The sequence below is a fragment of the Cynoglossus semilaevis genome, chromosome 8, assembly GCF_000523025.1.
Source record: "Cynoglossus semilaevis isolate Cse_v1.0 chromosome 8, Cse_v1.0, whole genome shotgun sequence".
NCBI classification, from domain to species: Eukaryota; Metazoa; Chordata; class Actinopteri; order Pleuronectiformes; family Cynoglossidae; genus Cynoglossus; species Cynoglossus semilaevis.
Genome location: NC_024314.1, coordinates 26,965,803 through 26,983,048, shown reverse-complemented (window position 1 = coordinate 26,983,048; position 17,246 = coordinate 26,965,803). Strand labels below are relative to the sequence as shown.

Sequence of the window (17,246 nt, the reverse complement as noted above, 5' to 3'; positions counted from 1 at the left end):
CAATAATTTCTCATAAATATTTCCCAGACTCACAGTCATGATTATCAGGTAACTAAAAGTGTATGGTGTCTTGCTGTCTCCCATTTTCCTCTGTTTTTCTATTTATTATTTATTTATTCGCAGGAAGTTTCTAGATTTTTGTCTCCCATTTTCCTCTGTTTTTGTATTTATTCGCAGGAAGTTTCTAGATTTATATTTACTAAAGGTCTCACTGTTGTTTAGTGGTTTGTGCTGTTGCCTTACAGCAAAGAAGATCACCAGATCAATCCCGTGCCTGTGATTATGTGTATTCATCCAGTATACTGTATGTTTGTTCTCAGCACGTTCTTAACCAGATTTAGATTTTGTCTCTTAGTCCAAACACATGAAAGATTATGGTGATGATTCTCTGTTAATTGACCATAGGTGTGAATGTGAGTGTGAAAGGTTGTTTGCCTCTATACGTAACCCTATCGTGTACCCCGCCTTCATAGGACTGCTACTTCTGAAAGGGATAAAGCCACAAAAAAGATAAATAATAAATATTTACATTTGGTGTCTGTAGGTGGCAGTAATGTCACTCCAAGGTGTCATAACTGCTGTTTGAACCCAACGAAGAAATGTGTGTTAAGTATAGGGTTAGACTCAGCTCACAGAAGGAGCATTTGCTGTACTTACTGTAGTTACAACTCTGGAAATTAAATACTTTTTCCATAGCCTGATAATAAGATTTCGTGATATTTTTTTTAGGTTGTGGGTCACTTGGCCTGCCCACATGGTATTTATTGGTGACATTTCTCATATAGAGATCCACATCTCTGATTGTTACGTCAAGATGATTCGTCTATATATGTACATTTGAGAACTCCACTTTAATGAATGTAAACAAAAAGAAAATGATATTTTGATGTCCAAGCATAAATGTCAGTGCAGCGTCTCATAGTGGTGATATTATTATTGGTTCTGTTGTTGTAGCTCTCATTCTCAAATGTACCATCGTTCTTCCAGTATTGCATGAAATGTGTAAAAAGGGCAAGAAAAAGCCAACGTGGTGTTTGAGTGCTAGCAAGTGTGACATGATGGAAACGGACAGGGAGGGAGGAAGACAAGGCTTGAGTGTATTTAGCTCTCTTTGAGGGGGATTTCCCTTTCTCCACCAGGGTTAGACTGTACACTGAGGTGGAAAGAAGGAAGAGAGAGGCTGCATTTCTGTCATGAATAATGTAAATATTAAATAACAAATACACATTTGTTTCTTAAACATTATTGTGTGCATGTTGGGAAATGTTCATTCCGATTAATGGTGAACCTAATTCTCTAAATATTTGCTTTATTCATTATGGTTTACAATATAATATAAACACAAGTTGCCATGTTTGCAGATGATGAAGTCCACTGTTTAGATCAAATGTTAAACAATATTAGTGGTTCAGATACATTTTTAGCTTCTACTTTTTTCCCCCATCCATCTGCGTGGATGGCTTTCGAACACCCAACACTGATGTGGCTCTCTATTGAAATGAAGGTGGCAGCAGTGGTCCTCGACTAGTTTTAATTTGAGACCCCTGGGCTAAAGAGATACTTAGAAGAATGACTCCTTATTTTTGTCACAGTGTTAGTGTTCTTTTCAACACAGACTTGTTATCGTCATCGCTCTTGGCCGAAAATACTCGCTTTGAACGGGCGTTAATGTTGAGTTTTAGCTAGGTTTTACTGACATCATCATATGTTGGCAGAGCCTTTTTTTTCCTCTTATTTTGGTTTCGGGGACATTTCAGAAGTTTGTTTTGTGAAGTCCCCGCTGTTCTGTTTGTCTCCAGAAAGTGAACAGAAATAGTCTCTTTCGTCTCCTGGAGCAGCCTTTCAGATATGTTGGTTACTGCCTTTCAGAGGCATTTCCTTAGTAACAGAGAGTGAGCTTTATATAATGGTGGTATATGAACATGTTCAGTGGAGTTTGCGAATGTGTGAGTCACACAGCTTGCAGACCCCAGGGCAAGTGTGTTTTGGAGGTTTCCCTTTCACTTTCAGCCCGAGATAGATCCTGTGATTAGTAAAAAAAAAAAAAAAATCTGTTACCATTCAATATTAATTTGGGATTTTAACATTTGACATTTAATGTAATGCCCCAGTGTCCATAGGTTTGTAGTGATGCAGGTTAAACATCATTTTTTGGTTGGCCAAAAATCCAAACCACCACTCCTTAAACTCTCATTTCCTCAAAGCCTATTTGGGCAAACAGTGCTAATGCTTGGTGGTGCTAAGCAAACTTGCTGTCCTGAAGCTGTCATGAATATTAAACATTGGCAGCAGTGTCCCAACGCAGCCAATGACTCTATTCCTTTATGTCTGTAAAGTTTGTTGTGGATTTTTTACCACAATAAAACTAGTTTTGTTCTAAAGTAGGTTTCTATGTCAGATTGAACAGAAGTCAACTGGCAACAACGCACACACTGCTAACCCTCCTTCCATATCCATATGTAATTTAATCTCATGTTGTGTGCAGTTGCAAAATAGTTGATACTGCTAAAATAAACAGTTAAACATCAATAAGTATTCATTTGGGGTTTTTTTGTTTATTATTTTATTCCTGTGTCAAATGGAGAAGAGAATATATTTATTTTATATTTTCTGCATCTCTTCTGCTCCTCAAGTACAGAGTGGTTTCCTGGGTATCAGTACGAAAATGAATTTCCATTTTCATGACAACCCTATATGTACTTAGTAGACACTATGGGCAGTGTGCAACATTACCATGGTTACTACTTTTTTTTATAGGTCTCCCCTCTGTGTGTAGGGGGGTGTAAGAGTGAGAAAATTAACCAAGGACACAATAGCCTCACAGTGGCTTAATATGTAGCCTCTGACTGTTACTGTAAATCACAGCCAAAGAACTGTAACACAACTATAGAACATAGAACAACTTTTAAATGTTCAGACTGTTCTGTGGTTAAAAATCATTACGGCGTTGAGACGTTTTTTTTCCTGTAACAGAAGAAAAAAGGACAGAGATGCTCTCCATCCCTTTTGTGAAACTGCTCTGTAATAAAGGGTGACATAATCGTTACAAAAATATTGACAGTCAGCATCTCCTGCTAATTCTGATAATGCTCTGGCGCTATGAAGTCAGAGCTCGGCCGGGACCCAGCAGTAAGCAGCAGGGACATTTCTCTGATTGATGGTGGACTCTGTGGTATTGGCCTGGATCAATACACTACCAGCTCAGCCCACTGTGCCAAACAAAAGGGACAAAAGTATGCTCACACATGCCCTGTACTGTCAGGCTACCTATATGAATGGCAGTATACCCAAGCAGCAGTTAGTCTTCGAGGAACAAATTACTCCCTGATGCATTTTAGTGCTACCACCTACATGTCTGAGCCTGGGGACGTGGTGTTGAATGGCCTCAACACCAAATATTCCATTACAGTTATTGATCGAAGACACACACACGCACACACAGCCACTGTTCCAATATTTCTAAATCTCATTTAAGCTACAAGGTGCCATGTGCTGGTAAAAAGTTTGCCTTAAATAAATTTACAACATGAGTCACAGTTAAACCCGGCAGCCCAGATGTTAGCTAATGTCTATTTTCTACTAGTTGTTTTTCAATGGTTATCATGCGCAGAAGCCTGAACCCTTAGGAAGAAGGACATATTTGCACAAGCAGTAGACTAAGGATTAATGAGTCAAAAGATTTTTTTTTCTCAGTGGGATGAGACCAAAGAAATGTTTGTTTGAAGTAGACGTCAATATGTCCGGAGGAGGTCAGGAGGAAATTGCATCAATGATTGGTTAAACCCTTCTGTAAAGCATGTCGGCAGCGCTAGGTATTGATTTAGAGTTGCATTTTGGGAAGTGTTTTTTTTCTTCTTTTTTTCTTGTTACCTGGTATACTTTTATGCTGCGCTATCCTGAAAAACCCAAAAAAAAAACTGTATGCAGCGATTTAATTTTTTTTTTTAAATTTACTTTTCAAAAAATTATTTCATTCTGATAGATTGATAAATTGATCAGTAATTAAATACATTCCTTGGTAGAAAATGTTGGCTCATGAGATAGCTGCATCATCAGCATAATGATTTAAGTGCAGCACTGAGTTTTCACTTTATCTCCTTATATTGCTTATCAATAGTAAAACATTTTTAGCCATTTGTAATTCAGATCCTTTGTCTTGACTTGTTGGGGTGAACACTATGGAGCTCAGTCCACAAACGAGACTCCCCTTGTTAGAGCTGGCACAACAAAACGACAAAGTTACTATCACAGATAATTAGCACCCCAAAGGGGGTTATTAACTCAATTTATTCAGCTGGGCTTTTTCCGTTTTTAGATCTGTGCCCATTCACAAGAAAGTGGTCTGTCCTGGGATCACACGTCAAACCGAGAAAAAACTATTATTTTGTTTATAATTGAGGACATAGACAAAGTTAAAATAGCAATTAAAACTGTGTGTAAACAACATTTACAGTTACACAGTTAATGAAGTTAATTAAAGATTTTGTTTATCAGAAACTGCCCTGAAGAGACAACGTTTTTTATTCAATCATATACTATTTTATTGACATAAAAATGTTCTGCATGGCTTTGTATAATTATTAACTAATACATTTTAATCTTTATGAACCTCACCATAGACAGCTATGAACATGCTCTTTTGCCGAGCAGTCACCTCTTAACTTGTCTTTTGTTACATGTATAGGTAAAAGTACCAAAATCACTGTCTAAGACACAAGCAGCCCCATTGTGTAACCACAAAGGCATTGGTGTGTATATGGTTTGTGTTGTTTGTTTTCATTTTCCCAGCCTGTGAGAAGCGTCTGAAGTAACACACAAAGACGTTGACATGGGAGAGATGAGAGCTGGACTGTTTTTTTGAATTGGATCCAGTGTTTTTCCCCCCAGTGTTTTTCCAAATGCTTGACACATTTTTCTCCTCTGTCTCCCACTCATCACTCACTGTCTTGTGATGCATTGCAACACTGTCGGCAAACATTGAAACTATTGACAGAAACTCTCAGCCCTCCCCAGGCCCCAAGACATCAATGTCCATAATTTACGTTTAAGTTCCTGCAGTTTTTACCCACAGAAAATTTGTTATGTCCTTATTTAAGAAGGTTTCAAATACATCAAACAGGCCTGATTTGATACATGACTGAATTTGTTCAGTCCTACATATTTTAGCTGATGTTGTGAAATTTGTAGGTTGTATTTATTAAGGACAAATTTCTTTCCTGGATAATCTTTTTTTAAAATTTTCAAACAGACTATACGATTTGAATCAACTGGCAGTGGGCAGATGAAGCAATCGTATGCTCATCATTGGTTCAAATTGGTCCATTTTACTCCAGCTCCAAAAACACCCTACGCTTTGTCTAATTCTGAATGGACTCATTTGGCAGCCTGGTGGTGAATGCACGACGGCGAGCACATTCTGACAGTTCAGAGCTGTAAAGCAGTGAATGGTAGCAGTGGTATCTCATACTACTGGTATTTACTCCTAGTTGTTGGTGTTACAATACTGTTTAACACAGAATGACCAAAGGACTGTTTGGATTTGATCTCCTGCTGCATTTGCTCTGCCTTGACTCACGCGGACAATCGAAATATTGTCTGCACTTGAACTTCACAATAATAATCAAAATTACTATATAAGGATATCAATACATACTGCTTTACTCAAAAGTAATAATAAAAGTTTATCAAATTTGACTTTAGTGAAAAACTGAATCAATAAATCGAGATGCATGAGAACTTACGTAATCAGTTTTTTTCATCTACAGTTATCAGTGTTGTATTTTTGTTGTCTGTCAACGGTATCATTAGATTAGTACAAACAACTAATAAAACTCACTAATTGAAGCTATTACAGATATAAACACCGGATGTGCTTCACTGTCTGCCTGTATCTGGAGTGTCATAGTTAAGGTTAGCTGACATCATTGCTCATATCTAAGCCGCAAATAATAATAATAAAAAAATAAAATAAAAACTTTCCACCCAAACAGTCAAGAATTACAATCTCATTTGTCATGACTGTTAACTATGGTAAACCTAGGTGTGCTGTCAGGTCACTCAACTCTTTATAGCTGGAAAAGTGTGGCAGAAATGAACATAATTAACATTTGAATATGATATTCTTGAACACATTATTTTTTCTGTTCTGAATTTTTTTAAAGTACCTAAAAAGGAACAAAAAAATTACCCAACCACTACCAAAGCTTTTAACTGCACTATACACTGTGTACCTAGTTGTATATTTGTACTGTATGATTGTGCACACCGATTGTGGTGCCTGTGTCATTTACGTGGTATTTCAACATTTCTTTGTTGACCAGAAGAATTTGTCCAGATAATGATCTAACCCGTGACTCACACAGTTGCACTGTCATAAACAATCTAAAAAACAGAGACACAGACGATGCTTAATATCCACTGGATTGAATGTGTTTCAAGGAAGAGAACTCTCAATATTTTTCAGAATTTCTGTGTATTGATTAGCAAAGGAAGACAGTTTTCTTTATTTCCGTTTTAGCACAGTCAGATTTATTTAAAAAGTGGTAACCCATTAGTAGAAAACCATGGCGACTCTATCCTTCTTAGGTCCTGGTCTGTCTAAGTCAAGTATGGACTCAGACTTCCTTCCTTGAACTTTGTCTTCTTCCACATTAGTGCTGTACTATCAGCTTTTATAAATCTTAAGTACTTGCGGGAAAGTACAGGGAAGAGGAATAAATATAGGTTAATATGTTCTGTATCTGAGCAATAAATCTTATCATTTAATTTAGGTTAATATGTTCTATATCTGAGCAATAAATCTTATCATTTAATTGGTAACACATTTATAGCGTGATAACAGTTACCTAAAGAGTAAACATAGTATTTCTGAAACTGGGCTGCTGCTGAATTTATTGAAGAAGATTTTGTAAACACAGCAGATCAATAACCTCACTGAATTTATTGATTACCGTAATGGATTCAACTAACTTCAACTCTGAGGGGCTGTTCGTAAGCTTAATTGTTCGTAAGTCTTTATACATTTTAATCTATAATTGCCGTTTGAGGTAATTTAAATGCAATTACTACTCTAAATAAAAATGTACTATTCCCTAAGACTTACCAGAAACAATTACAGGACATAAAAACAACACATAAACATGATTTTACAGTATATAATAAAAAGAAATGAAAAAATTACTGCAGTACCACAATGTAACTTACAGTAGACGGTGAAAAGTTATTGTTGGTGAGAGGTAGAGTTGTTGTCAGGTTAACTTACAGAAATGGTAAAGTATCCAAGGGCCTAGCCTAACGAAGCCTAACGAAGCCTAACGAAGCCTAACGAAGCCTAACATGCTGAGATGCTCACAGAGACACGTGCAGGAACGAACTGGGCGAAATGAACTGGTGTATGGAGCGGTGCTGCTCGGCGTGTGTTGTGGCAGAAAGGGGAACTAGTCGGATGTGGCGCGCGGTTCAAAATGCGAACTTGCGAACCCAATACGACATTTTACGAAAATTTATGGACATCAGTCAGTGGCTGTTTGTATCTACGAATGTTCATAACTCGGATGTTCGTATCTCGGGGAACTGCTGTATTGTTTTCTCCCCCAATGAAACGTTGACTCAAATCTGTCGTCAGACGTCCTTAGATTGAGCAGTGAACCAATTACACCGCAAATCCACCCTTTAACATCACCAGTCATGATCTATTTTCAGGTTGCTCACTCCCACTCCGTCTAAGGGAAGTGATTGTGTTGACCTTTTTGGTCCTGTAAAGCTCACATAATGGCTCCCTTATTGAAGACACCGCTGACAACCGTCACTTAGGAGGGAAGACAGGGTTGCTTGCTGCTCGCTCGTTCAATGGCAGCCAAAAGCACAAAGAAATGTGTCTGCGTGCACACGTGTGCACAATGACATAGCGGTGGCAACTTTTTTTTCTGTCTCTTTACTCGGCGGTTACAAACAGCAGGGGGTTCAAGTGATTTCGGATGACAGCACCGTGTGCTGGCAATCAGTGAGACAAAGCTACGCTGGGAAAAAAAAAACTAAAAACTAAAATCCTTCCGATGAACTGATGTATTTGTCTCATTTGTCTCACTTCACCTCTGGCACTGAGTGTGTTGTTTGCTTTTGTGCATTGGTAAGACTTATTGTGTGTTTATTAGGCCAAAGTGCAGCTCGGTAATCGGGTTTTGGATTTCTTTTCCTCGGGTTGGTATAGATTTATACACTGTCTGAGGAAATTACTATTGACCTCTCTCCCTCTGTTGTTCACACACCGCAGGTGGTTCTGCTACGTAGGTTACAGGACCATGGTCTCTGTGTGTGTCTTTGCACCAGCAGCACACTCACACATTTACACCAGTGAGTCCAATGCCCTGACTCCCAACAACACACTGTACTGCTGCGGGGAGAATATGAATTGAGATGGATCTGACGGACAGGTAGAGCAGGTCGCTGGCAAATGTCAAGGTCCACACATGCACCACACACGCAGCCTCAGAACTACTGGGTTCAGGGTAATGGGTGTACCCACTGGCCTTAGTCTCAAGGTTGCACAGCTGTGGAGTTATTTTAAAATGCAGGTGATAAAACGTGCATTCAAGGACACACACACACGCATGAACAGACAGACAGAGTAGGTGCAGATAATAAACTTCTTTAGGTCAGTGATTTTAAAAGTAAGGGGACGGGCCCTAATAAGGGCCGCAAGACTATTGCAAGTCAAGCACAGCAGAGGAGAATACATTCTGAGTAGATCTGAATGTGTTGAGGCGGAGGACAGAAGTACTGGACCTCCACTGGGCTGATTCAAACACAGTCGAAGGCACCCTGTTGATAACGTTATCCAAAGGCCACTGCACAAACATAATGCACGAGAAAGACAGATGTGAATGTTAATACTGAATGAAGTTTTTCAGCGGAATGGGAAGTCTGTATTTTGGGTACAGACGTAGAACAGGCCTGAAACTTTCCACTTTTGGCTTAAGCTTGTCGACACTTTATCTATTTGTATCTGCACCTTTAGAAGCTGCTACTGTATATTAGATTGAATCATAATATTAATAATAATATATATAATATGTAATAATATATAATATATATAATATATAATAATAATATATATAATATGTAATAATATATAATATATATAATATATAATAATAATATATATAATATATAATAATAATATATATAATATGTAATAATATATAATATATATAATATAATATATAACATACAAGTCTGGTTGACAGTACAGCAAAGGCATTCAAATGAGTTATTCATTAACACAGATGTTGCGTGTTTGTCTCTCTGTGTGAACTGAGTCAGGAAGAACTAGGACATCCCGCTTAGAGAAACACAGAGCTAATGCTAGCTGCTGAGGCTACCCATCAGTTTGGGTGTGTGTGTGAGTTGAGACAAGGGCAGGAGGAGGAGGAAGAGGAAAAGGAGGATGCGAGTAAATAAAAAATATATTTTTTAATGTCTTGGAGATGTTTACCTTATTGTCGCACGTCGTTGCACTGGGTTTGGTCACTTCATTATTGATTGCAGTGTTGGAAAATTAATATTGGTTTTTAGAAGCCTGAATTTTTTTAACTTTGTTTTTGAAGTTTGTTAGACTTGAAATATTGGACCAATACAAACAGCTTCTATGTTGTTCTGAAAGTGTATGTTTGCCTTTGATGTGAAAAAATGTGTCTGGTTGAACCTGGGATGTTTGATACAGAAAACAAAGGAGCCCGTGTTGCTTTGTATCAGCGTGTGTTTGACTGTATCTAGTTCAGTGAGATGGTTTGGTCTGTAGAGATCCTATCCAGGTCATGGTCAAAGAGGTAGACAGTCGTACAGAGAGTACGAGAAGGAAGGAGAGAGAGAGAGAGAGAGAGAGAGAGAGAGAGGGAGGGAGGGAGGAGGGAGTTCTCAGAAGACAGATTTAGATTTAATGTGTCGGCCTTTCAATGAGGAATACCCCCATCTACAGAAGAAAATGAAGAAAATAAACTGCAAATAAAAAAAAGCATTAACATATGGAGACTCTTTAGTGAGTATAGATCAGTCTGTTGTAAAAAACAGTTTGAGGTTCAGTAAATGTGAAAAGACGAATGTTGTTGTGGTTGTGGATGAAGCACAAATAAATAATGTAAAGTAAAAATAAATAATAAAGTAAAAATGGGCATCAACATGAATAGTCCCTGATGTGAAGTAGCTGAAGGAGCAGCCAATAGTTATAAGGTAACTAATGCTATGCCATGAGGTAATTGGGTTATTACCAACGCTTTAGCATATTACCAGCAGTTTCTGATGGCCATGAATGTTATTACTGCTTCTCTTCAAGTTAGTTAACTGTCTCCCAGTTAGAGATTCTATTGAATGGCATCTATTTAAAAATTCATGGGGTTATAAAATGATAACCCTGCCAGGGCAGCTGCTTAAATTTGCATACATTTATGTTCATACTCTGGAAATACTGGGTAATTTGATGGCTTTAGGCATCCTGCAGTTACTGAAATCACACATATCTTTAACCCTTCAATTAGCATGTCTTAACGCATACTGGTAGAAAAAGTCAAATGCATTACTAACAAGTTCAATGTGGCTAGTTGTGATATGGACAATATATTCAAGTGAGAGTTTAAAATGGTAATTCACAATGAAAAATACATACTTTTTGACAAAACAGGATGAAAAGGCAACAAAATACAATGTTTTTTTAAACAACTGCAACATTTTAATTCATGATGATTTAAGAAAGAACATGAAATAACTGACCTTTCCTTGAAGGTCAGTTATTTCAGCAGCAGTAAACCCTAACCCTTGAAGGTCAGTTATTTCAGCAGCAGTGTTACCACTGGTGTTATGTTGCCAGAGAGATATGTTGCTACAAAACATAATTACTTTTCATAGTTTTCATTCCTTTTGTCTGTAAAAAAAAAAGAAAAATCTTATCCTCACACACACTCGAACACACATGTACACGGGCAGACACATACAAAGTTCAACTTTGCTGCTTTCTCAAAGTTTTGGAGCTGATAATTAGACTGCCTGCTTCTCTGGCTCAGTGTGCTGTCCATTTACTCCACACCCATACTGTGTCTTACAACTTTTCCTCAGTCTTCTCCACAATCTTCTCACACATTTCTTTCCTTCACATAGTCTCTTCTAACTTCTTTTTACCTTTATTTCTCTCCAGTGAGTTAAATACCCAATTTATTTTTTCAGTCAAGATACGACCTCTAGAGCCAGTCTGAGAAGCATGGCGCAAGGTCTCGTTATTTTTTAAGAGGAGAAAAAAGATAGGACAAATGATGACACGAAGCCAGCTTAGAGAAAAAGAACGCTGATTTTAGTGTTGTTGATCAGACCACAAAAACAATAGGAGTACACATACTGTAGCAGCTGTCTTTCATGGGCGTCTGTTGACCTCGGTTGTCTGTCTTTAGTTGCCTTGGTTACAGTCTTTCTGGTGCTATATCTGTTTGGTTCTTCTTGTTTACGCATCGATGTGTTTTCAGTCCGTGCAGGTCAGAAAGCGAGACAGCCTTTGACCTCACACCAAATTTCACATAATTAGACTCCTGTCTGTCTGGTCATCGACCTCCTCTGTCTGCTCTCTGTCTTTTGGTAAACTAAAACTTTTCGAAATCCCAATTTATTCTGCCTGAGTGTCCCCAGGCCAACTGGAGTGGAATTTCACCTCACGTAGCTCTGATTGACAACTGTCACAGATGATGACTCAGAGGCACGGCCTTAATGCCATGGGACTTTACAGATGTACACACGCGAGTAGGGTTGTCACAAGAATCGATACTTCAGTACCGAGTTGATGCCAACACTTGGGTACCGTCACCAGACAGTATTTAACATTTCTCTTGGCGAGCCGTGTCTATTCTTGGAAAATTTTTGTGGAAATTCGGGTATCGGTATCAAGTACTTAAATTTCAGTATTGTAACAACCCCACAGTCTAAGATCAGCATTTTTGTACTATACCCTGATGACGTGGCGATATTTGTATCTATGTACGGACAGCACAAATATTAAGTCACACTATCAAGGGCAGTTTCTTCCTCCTTTTGTTTCTCTTTTCCTGTAACTACTCTTTCACTCTCTCGCCCTGGTATGTATAGTACGCCATGTTTACGTTATATACGGTACTCCATTAGATTTCTGTGCATGCAGTTGAGGACAGTGCAAGAACAATGTCACCTACTGTAGTCACTGTAGGGATTACAGTATAAAACATTGCGTTTGCCGCACGATTATGTAAATACAGTCTCCGAGTAAATAATTGCAGCATCTTACTCTGACTTCAAATGATGACAAACGATCATTAATATTTCTCTAAAATAAATAATTCATAAAAAATTTCATTTACAGTAAATCTTACAGGACACAGTGAAGATTCAGCTGAACAAAAACTAAAACTAGTTCTAATGTTGCCTTGGGTTGTTTTGCGGTGATGCTCTGTCTACTTTTTTTTTGGTTGACAAATGCAGTAGGTCAGATTTTAAGTTTTTGTATTTATTTAAAATTTGTTCATTTCAGGGGTTGTAAGAGAAACAAGGCTTACGTACATACACAGTCATATACAGTATATGCACCTCATGCTGCATATTGTGTGTGAGTAAAGAAAATGTGAGACATAGCACATTGTGAGATAAAGAAATAAGAACTACACGTGTTGATTAAAACCAAAAATTAAGAACAAAGAACTCCTTACAGTATGGGTTTCTCACTTTTCTTGTAAAGTGACACTTTATGCATTGACGAGTAAAAAAACAAACATTAAATGTACAGTATAGACCATTCTACCTAAAACTGAAGACAACCATTCATCAACCCCAAAGATTAAAACAGAGCTATATCTGTTTTTATGTGCTACTTCGACTGGAGCAGCAGTGTCAGTCCTAATAATCACTAACATCACAGTGTGTTTTACTGTAGCAGTCAGAACTCATATATATCTATATAAAAACAATAACCTACAGTGAATGCAAACCTTTTGCTACCATAACACAGGTATATTTAAAGTAAAGCTTCTCAGTCTGCTCTGGATAGAACTACATAAATACTTAAGAAATATGGATTGCATTGATATGTTATACAGCTTATTTTATACATTGATATTAAAAAATATGATTGATATTTAATATTTTAGTTTTGTCAAATGATTATTTATAAATTCTTGCTCTATTTAATCTATTTACGTCAATCTTTTACATTCTTTTTTGTAAACATTTTATTTATTTCAGCTAAATGTAAATAAAAAAAGAAATAAAAAAATTAAGGCAATCATTTCTGAAAACTTATATATACATTATTTTTTAGTTAATATCTCCTGCTACAGTTGTTTACGGTTATTTTACAGATTAGCCAAATTGAAACTACGAACATTGAATCATTATTCCGCCTAGAACCTTGTCTTCTGTCCCTGAAGTCTTAGTCTGTCCAGGTCTTTCTGAAGAGGACTCCATGTGAGTTCTCTATGCTTTTGCCTAACAGTTTAAAATAAGCAACCCAGGTTGTGCAACTTATATGTATATATAAATACATATCTGGGTGGCTGTTTTTGTTTGCTGAAAGACCACTTGAAAATTTACTCATTGCCGGTAGCTGGTGGCTAAAGTCTTTATTTAAGCCGTCCAACCTCGAAATGAACTTTGAGGACACAGCTCTTGCTTGACATGCACAGCAGGCATGTGTCAGTCACAGCCTTTCTTTTTTTTTTACAACATCAGTGTGATACCTTTTCTGTTTTGTTAGTATGTCTTTTGTTGGTTTCTCTAAGATATGCAGCCAGTGGTGGTAGTGTTCTCTAACAGATTATTTTTTTCTAAATGTAAAATAAAGCACCATGTGATGGCAACAGAGATGTTTCTACTTCTGTTTCACCACTAACTAACAGACATACTGAAGCTTCCGAGGAACTATCATCCAAGGGTCCATGTGACGAGGTGTTGATGAGCTTTGGTTGTCGTTGTAAGCTACGTATGTTTTGGTGTCAATCTGGTACTGACAAGCACGCGTCAGGTGTGTACTGGTAGTCAAAGTCAACCCTCAAGGTCATTACTGTAGCCCTTGATAAGTATGTGTCGCAGGTCGGCGTCCCTCTGCAGTTATTGCAGGCCAGCTGTGTTTCGGTAGGCATTGCCAGAAGGGTATTGATAGGCACTGATAGGCACAGTCGGCAAGGTATTGGTAGGCATAGTCATCTGAGCCTTGGAAAGCGGTTACCGTAGTCCTTGGTATATAGCTGTTAGACAGAGCTCTGTTTGGTTGGCTGATGGTCATGTTCATGGGTGGCTGGTGTCCATAATTTGGCATTACAGCCCTTCTCTGCATTCTTTCTCTGTAATTATTGCAGGCATTGCCTCTGTAGTTATTGTAGGCAATGCTTACGGAGGTGAAGCCTCTGTAGGTTGAGCCAGCTGGAATTCGGTGGGCAAAGTCAGCTGGATTTTGGTAGGCATTGCCATAAGGGTACTGATAGGCGTAGTCGGTTGCACCTCTGTAGGTAGCCATGGTAGACCTAGGCTGGTAGTTATTGTACACTGGTTCTCTATAGTTACTGAAAGAAGGACCTCTGTAGGTATTGTAGGATGGAGTCCTGTAGTTATTGTGGCCCGGACCTCTGTAATTATTATAGGCTTTACCTCTGTAGTTACTGTATGACTGACCTCTGTAGCTGTTGTAGCCTTTACCTTTGAAGGAGTTGTAGACTACACCGCTGTGGTTATTGTACATGGGAGTTCTGTAGTTACTGTACGCTGGATCTCTGTAGGCATGACCTCTGTAATTATTGTACACTGGACCTCGGAAGTTACTGTAGGCCGCAGGATCTCTGTAGTAATTGTAGGACGAACCTCTGTAACGATTGTAGGCTTGTCCGCTATAATGATCATAGGCAGGAGTTTGGTAGTGGTTATAGATAGGAGGACCTCGGTAGTTTTCATAGAAAGGTTCTCTGTAGGCGCTGTAAGCAGGGCCTCGGTAGTTACTGTAGGCTCTTGTGCTGTAAACATTGAAAGCTGGGCCTCTGTAGAAAGATCCACCAGGGCACTGGTATGTGTAATCAGTTGGGTTCTGGTGGGCATTACTAAATGGATATTGATAGGAATACTCAGCTGGGTATTGGTAGCTGCAGTCGTTGGGGTTTTGGTAGATGTAAAATGTTTCTGCAGTTTGTGCGTTGGCTTCATCTTCACAATGTTCCGTTTTTATATCTTTAGCAGAAATATTTGTTGACAGAGAATAAGGAAACTGTGATTCAGCTGTCTCCGTCCTCCGTGGAGACGATGTTATTAATTCATCTGTAGACTCTTGCTTTATTTGTGTTGCATCTTGTTCTTCGTTTGTCTCGTTTGAAACGTCAGTGGAAAGAGCAGTTCGAGGTGGAGACGTAGCTGTCTCCGTTTCTGTCTCCAGTGAATACTGAGGTTGAAATTCAACAGTAAATTCCCCCTTTTCCATACCAGCCTTCGCACTGTTTGTCACAATTGAAGTTAAAATATCTTTTGACATAGACAACGATAGCTGTGTTTCAGCTGCGTCTGCCTCTGTCCTCGGCACAGACTGTTCTTGAATTTCAAGCACGGACTCTTTTTCCATTTCTGTCCCTGCTTGTTCTCCGATTGACTCAGTTTTACAGTCGACAAACAAAGTAGAAGCGAGCTGAGACTCACCTGTCTCCGCCTCAGTCTCCTGCAGGGACTGATCTTGAATTTCAACCACAGACTGTTCCCGAGTTTCCATCGCTGTTTACGGAATGTGTTTGGCAAATCTGTTCTGCTGTCTTTGTACCAAAGCTACTGAAGGCTGTGACCACTGGACAATTGTTTTCCTATTTATTTTGTATTTGCACGAGTTCCCATTAGGTAAGGCCCGCTTGGCTAGTGGTGATTAGCTCTTCCAAGCTATCAAAGGCACATGACATAAAGGGATGTCAAATGATGATTATTATGATGCATTTGCAGTGATGTCATGTAAAGACGTTGACCTTTTTAAGTGACCAGAGTGTTTTTTTTTTGGGTTTCTTTATCAAACTATTTATCATGGATGTAAAGGTGCACCTTATACAGTATTCAGATTTTACAAACCCTCAGTGCGGAAATGCCAAATGTGGCATTGATGCATAAAGCTGGCAGTGGGATTCTACTTATTGTAGAAATGTCAAGTTAATATATTTCCTAATAAAGGAGCCACATATTGTAGAAATGTTAAGTTAATATATAGAAAAGTTAATATATTTCCTAATAAAGGAGCACTTGCTTTTTGGAAGTGAGTTTTTCTAGTTTCCAACCACTCTGCTGTTAGTCTCAGTGTGTACATATTATTTAGGGTTGTCAATTTTTTTAAAATTATTTTTATTGTGATTTTTCTCACTGGAATTCTGGATTAATCATGATTAATCAAGATTCCTAAAATTGACAAATACATTTTTTTTCTCTACACCCTCAAATAACTCTCACCGTTGACACATTTATTTTGACCTGATGTTTTTTGTTAATATAGTGGTAGAAATATAGAAACTTTTGTGTTTAACATGATTCAAGGTAAAAGTATTTTTCTGTGCCAGTGATTTACCAACAAGTGAATGCATTTAGGAAATAACCTTCGCATTGTTCCAGGAAATACTGCTGATGTACACGTACAGTGGTGTGGAAGATTTCCAGGATTTGTAATCATCAAGAGGAGCATTGTTCTTGGCTCTACTATTTGCCCTAATTGCCTTAAAAGCATCTTAAGTGAATGCATAAAGTGCTCTTCAGCATTTACATTGTATTGTCACTGTAGCTCTATGTGTGTGAGTGTGTGAGTGTGTGTGTTTTATGAATCATTCTAAATAATGGCATTTTAAAAATGTAGGTTTTTTTTTTCTCAAGTGTAATTAACCCAGATGGTGTTGAATGTGGGACTTTGGGTTTTATGTTTCATTATGTGGAGTGGGCTCCAGCTAGGCCTGTTAGCACAGTGAAGAGCACAACTATCAGCAACTATCCAATTAGGTTGAAATACGCAACGCAGAAGCTGCAACGTAGAGTGCATCAATGAGATAGAATGAATGGGAAAAAAAACAGTAAATGAGATCCATGAGACCTGGTTTGACAGACAAGGTTTCTGTCATCAGAACTAAATAAAAATAAATCAACATTTTCACTAATGTGACGTTTAACCACCAAAACATTTTATTGATCTTCATGTAGCTGATCACCTGATCTCTTGGTCTTTGTCCAAAGCCGTGGTTAAATGGATA

The 17,246-nt window shown here is 38.1% G+C and overlaps 1 protein-coding gene and 1 long non-coding RNA gene across 2 annotated transcripts in view; both read left to right on the top strand.

Moving 5' to 3' along the window:
- LOC103382931 (copine-8) overlaps positions 1-17,246 on the top strand; it is a 57,631-nt gene that overhangs the window by 981 nt on the left and 39,404 nt on the right. The gene's annotated exons all lie outside the window — the stretch shown is intronic.
- On the top strand, positions 142-8,033 carry LOC112487360 (uncharacterized). Its single transcript, XR_003050402.1, has 2 exons — positions 142-6,723; positions 6,771-8,033. It is a non-coding gene; the product is annotated as an uncharacterized LOC112487360 (long non-coding RNA).